This window comes from Mastomys coucha, unplaced genomic scaffold, assembly GCF_008632895.1.
Source record: "Mastomys coucha isolate ucsf_1 unplaced genomic scaffold, UCSF_Mcou_1 pScaffold17, whole genome shotgun sequence".
Taxonomy (NCBI): domain Eukaryota; kingdom Metazoa; phylum Chordata; class Mammalia; order Rodentia; family Muridae; genus Mastomys; species Mastomys coucha.
The window spans coordinates 14,670,380-14,675,529 of NW_022196899.1; the positions used below are offsets into that span (position 1 = coordinate 14,670,380).

Here is a 5,150-nt window from a genome sequence, read left to right on the forward strand (position 1 = left end):
ATTTCACTGATAGACTAATACCCCACTTCATCAGTCTGTATAACGTTAAGAGTCTCCTGGAATGCATCAATTCTCCATTTTTTTTTCAAGTCTCCAAGCAATGGATCCTTGTTAATTCTCCACAGATCCAATGACTGTAGAACTAACATCAGTGAGCCTGGAGCTGGACTGTTCCAAGGGAAGAAAAGCCTGTGGCTTAACCTCTTAAGCTTGATTCCAGTCTCCTTGATTGTGTTATTGAAGAATGTCAGAGAGACAGTGTGGAACCATGAATGGCAGCCTGTTTTCTGGTTGAGCTAAGTTTAAACCCCGAGACCCAGCAGATGTTCCAGCAAGGGACTGAAGGCCATTTGCCATGCTCATAGACACTAGGGTCCTGACACGAGGCCTCAGCTCTCCAACATTCATGTAGGGCGATGCCCCAGGCACCTGGTATTCTGCCTGGACTCCAACCCCACAGTTACCTGGCAACAGCTAGGTATGCTCTTCCCTACAGTTACCTGGCAACAGCCAGGTAGGCCTGGCCCACTGTAAAAGGGGCTGCTTGCCCCCTCCTCCCTCTCTTACTCTTGACTCTGTCTCTCTTGCCCTCTTGCTCCTCCTCTCTCTGCATTCCTTTCTCCCCACCTCTCTCCACGTGGTCATGACCGGACTCTACTTCTCTACTCTCTCCATCTCTCTGCCTTTCTCTGCCTCTTAGCCCCCCTTCCCATACACTCCTCCCTGCAAAAGGTATTTAACCTCAGGCTCACCCTGCGAAAGGGGGTGTGGTTTCACTCCTCACAACTCTCTGCCATGACAATAAATGCCTTAAAACCATGGACTGTCTCTCTTCTCACCGGGATCCACCATGTAGGAGGAATGGAGCAGGCGGATCCTGCTCTAAAGAGCAGCGCCTCATCTCAGGCGGGAGGCCTCTCTACGTTCCAAGCCACAGTCTCCACCAAGCCCACCCGACTGAACAAGCCAGACTCTCCTCCCCACAGGAACCAGTGAGAGTGTTGTCCTCCAGCCCTTGTCCTGTGGGACCCAACTCTGTTTCAGCACTTCCGAGGCCTCCAGTGGCTTCTGGAGTGCCCAAGAGTTCGAGAACTGTCATCCTCAGAATACTTGCAGGCTATGGACCCACAAGCTAGCTACCAGCAGGATCCCCAGGGACTTCAGACTGTGCCTCCCAACCTCTGGAGCAGGATTCTGCAGGTTCTCATAGCCTGATGCTGTGGCGTGGGGTGAGTGCAGTCAAGATTTCCTGCATCCACCTCCATGAGCCGCCCTAGCTCTGTGGCAGGCTGGATACAGGACACCATTACCACCCATGAGACAGTATATGTGGGGAATTACTGATGGCTCAAGGATGTCGCTAAAATTTCAGAGGAGAAAACCAACAAAACAAAACAAAACAGGAACATAATGATAACAGCCAGGGAAAACATACCTGATGAAAAGTTGGAAGGGAATATAGGAAACTGTTAAAAGGCAGGCTTAATTAGAGGGATTACAAGAGGTTCTTTTTCAAGATTTTCCAAACATTTATTATGGATATATAATCTGTAATTTTTTTTTTAGAAAATCATGTGTTAATGAATCTTAAATGTAAGATGATTTTTGGTTATCTAAATCTAAGTTAAATCATCTAAGATAATTAGGTTAGCATAAAAATTTTAAGACATAACATGAATTCTCCTAAACAGGACACATATATAGATTAAACAAAATTACTGTGTCATTTCTAATCATCTAATGATAAAATAATATCTGTAAATTGTAATAGATGTTTTCTAATAAGCTATGTCTCCACATGCTGAAAGATTGATTTCTGGTGCAATATATACAGAGGTTTAAACTCCAGGGATGGAAGTAGATGATAAGTGGGTCCGGTCTGTCATCAGTAGAATCCACTGAAGTTTTGAGTGGTCTGCTGGGAGATGCTGGAGGTTGTATGTGGCCTGACAGAGGAAGACACAGGCCCTCCTTGGAAGGATCTGTCTCATCTTTCAGCTGAAGCTTTCTGGCTGCTGCAAGGTGAACAGCTGTATCTACCATGTGTTTTCTGCCAGGCTTTGTCTCAAACTGGCCCAGATGTCGTGAGACAAACAACCATGGCTAAAGCCATAAGTCAAAATTAAACGACTCCCACTTCCAATTGTTGGGCTCAGGGTTTTTGCTAGTCACAAAAATTAAGTACTTCATTTGTCTTGAGTTTGTTTTCATGTTGGTTATAAAATAAGTAGTTAAATATAAATATGTAGCATCTATGATAAAATTAGTCAATATCATTACTGTGCGATGTGTGTGTGTGTTCATGCAGGTCCAAATTAAAATGTGCATGTTTGAGGAAGTCAGACGATGGCTTTCAGGCATAATCTTCAGAAATTCCATCTTCCTTGAGACAGGGTCTTTTGTGGGCTTGAAGCTCAACCACTAACTATAATAGACTGGTTGGCCAGCAATCAGGAATCCTTCTGTCCCCCCAGCTCAAGGATTACGAGTGTGCGTCACTACATTCTTGTCTTTACATACGTTTCTGGGGATAGATGTCTAGTTCTCATGTCCTTGAGGCAAAGGCTTTACTGACTGAGTCATCTCCTTTTTTCCCCTGGCTCTGAAGGGTCCCCAACTTTGAAATATCTGTTAGACAACTGGTTGACTTTATAATTTCTATACCTGTAAAATCAATACGAAGATTAAAATTAATAATGTAACAGCTAATTCTAGCTAAACTTAACTGCATCATGTGAGGCTAAAACAGCAGTGCAAAATCCTTCAAGTATGTTCTCCCTATAAACTACCACAGACAGAAGCAAAGCTGGGAAGGGACAGAAATCTGTCAATCTGTCACCAACAGACATATTCACAGCCAAGTGACAGGAAAACTGTGTGAAAATCTCTGTTGACAGAGTGGCCTTTGAAGAGTCTGTGCTTATATTTGCTTTATGAGGTGATTTCAGATACTATTAGTGCTCTTACACATCCTAAGTTAAAGGTAGTAGAGTGAGTATAGAAAGAGAGACAGGGAAAGATTACTGAATGGTTTTCCTGATTTAGTGAATGAATTTCTGAAGAGAGTTTCAGAGTCGGCTTAGAGTGAAAGGACACGTTATTTAGTGAACTGACTCAATACAAACAGCTATAGAATGATAGAATTAAAAGAACGGGAGAAAAAGAGAAGATGCTTCTTGAAAGATGGAAGGTACGGGAGAAAAAATACAAGCCAGGTGAAGTGATGTTTGGGCATTGGTTGTCAAGTCTTCTTGCATGTGGGAAATTTTAAAAAAGAAATCCACAGTAACCAAACGAAACCCATCTGAAAACCGTAAGATGTTAAGTACGAAAACCAAAGGGAGATCCATCTGCAAGAATGCTGAGTTTTGTCATTGTTTTCAAGCACTAAGACTAAGAAAAACAGTGGAAAGTCATACTGAAATGAGAATGAAGAGGGAACACACATTTTTTTCTTTAAGTTTAATTGCCTTATGATGAGAAAAGTTACAATCCAGAGACTGCTCCACCTGGGAATCCTTCCCATATTCAATCATCAAATCCAGACACTATTGTGGATGCCAGCAAGTGCTGGTTGACAGGAGCCTGAGATACCTGTCTCCTGAGAGTCTCTGACAGTACCTGACTAATACAGAAGTAGAGGCTCACAGCCATCCATTGGACTGAATACAGGATCCCCAATGAAGGAGCTAGAGTAAGGACCCAAGGAGCTGAAGGGTTTGCAGTCCCTCAGGACAAACAACAATATGAACTAACTAGTACCCTCAGAACTCCCAGGGACTAAACCACCAATCAAAGAGTACACATGGAGGAACTCATGGCTCCAGCAGCATGTGTATAGCAGAGGATGGCCAAGTCAGTCATCAATGGGAAGAGAGGCCCTTGGTCCTGTGAAGGTTCTATGTCCCAGTGTAGGGGAATGCCAGGGCCAGGAAGCAGGAGAGGGTGGTTGGTGAGCAGGGGGAGGAGGAAGGGAACAGGGTTATTTTCTTTTTTTAGGGTAAACTGGGAAAGGAGATATCGTATGACATGTAAATAAAGAAAATATCTAATAAAATAAAAAATTTAAAAAAAAAGAAAGGAGAACCACCAGGACTGGCCCCCAACACCTACAGAAACTTTCAGCTTTCTGAACTATCTGGCCTGATCAAGTTGACATGTAAATTTTTTTAACGTAAAATATGGTAATTAACTGTTTGAGAATGTCATGCAATATGTTTTGATTATATTTAACCATATTCTCCTCTCCAGCTCCTAGATCCTTTCCTTCATACCCCCAACTTCTTGTTGTTGTTTTTTCCATATAATATCTCATCGAGTCCAGTTTGTGCTATGCAGTATATGCAGGGGTTCGGGGCTGTGCCCCGAACCCTACTAAGGACCACACCCTTGAGAAAAACTTACTACTTGGCCCAGAAGCTATTATCTTCCAATAGAAGGAAGCCTCTTGAATCCCTTCCCTCTTTATGCTGGAATGTTAACCGGCTTTGTCTTGTGCAGGCCAACCACAGCTGGTATGAGTTCATGAGTGCAGCAATGCTGGCACATACAAAAATAATGCTTTGCCTCAATTTACCATGAACTTTAGTTCTTGCAATCTTTCTGTACCTTCTTCTATGATGGTCCCCAAGCCTTAGGATATGTGTATATGATATAGATATTATAATTGTGACTGAGCAACCCAATGACACTTATTCTCTGCACTCTAAGGACTTCTGAGTTTCTGCGTAATCACTATCTATTACACAAAAACAGTTCTCTGAGGAGGTCTGAGAGATGCAGTAATTTATGGGTATTAATTTAGAGGGCAATTTATATTATTATAATTATATAATATATGGCATTATTTAATTATGTATATTGTATATTTTACTATATATTATATTATATATAATTAATTATGTTTTATACTATTCAGTTTCACAAAGTTGTTGTAAAGTGGTCTATAGACCTCAATAGAGAGTTCTTAGAAGAAGAAATAGAAATGGCTAAGAAAGCTCTTCCGGTCTCTTTGGCCTCGCCGGTGGAAGCAAGATGACGAAAGGAACGTCATCCTTTGGAAAGTGTCGCAATAAGACACATACGCTGTGCCGCCGCTGTGGCTCCAAGGCCTACCACCTTCAGAAGTCAACCTGTGGCAAATGTGGCTA

General features: G+C 42.3%; 1 long non-coding RNA gene across 1 annotated transcript in view; it reads left to right on the forward strand.

Moving 5' to 3' along the window:
• Positions 1 to 657: 657 nt before the first annotated feature.
• LOC116094750 overlaps positions 658 to 5,150 on the forward strand; it is a 21,700-nt gene continuing 17,207 nt past the window's right edge. The window contains exon 1 of the long non-coding RNA XR_004120291.1: positions 658 to 1,229. This is a non-coding gene — a long non-coding RNA (uncharacterized LOC116094750). The remainder of the gene's footprint in view (positions 1,230 to 5,150) is intronic.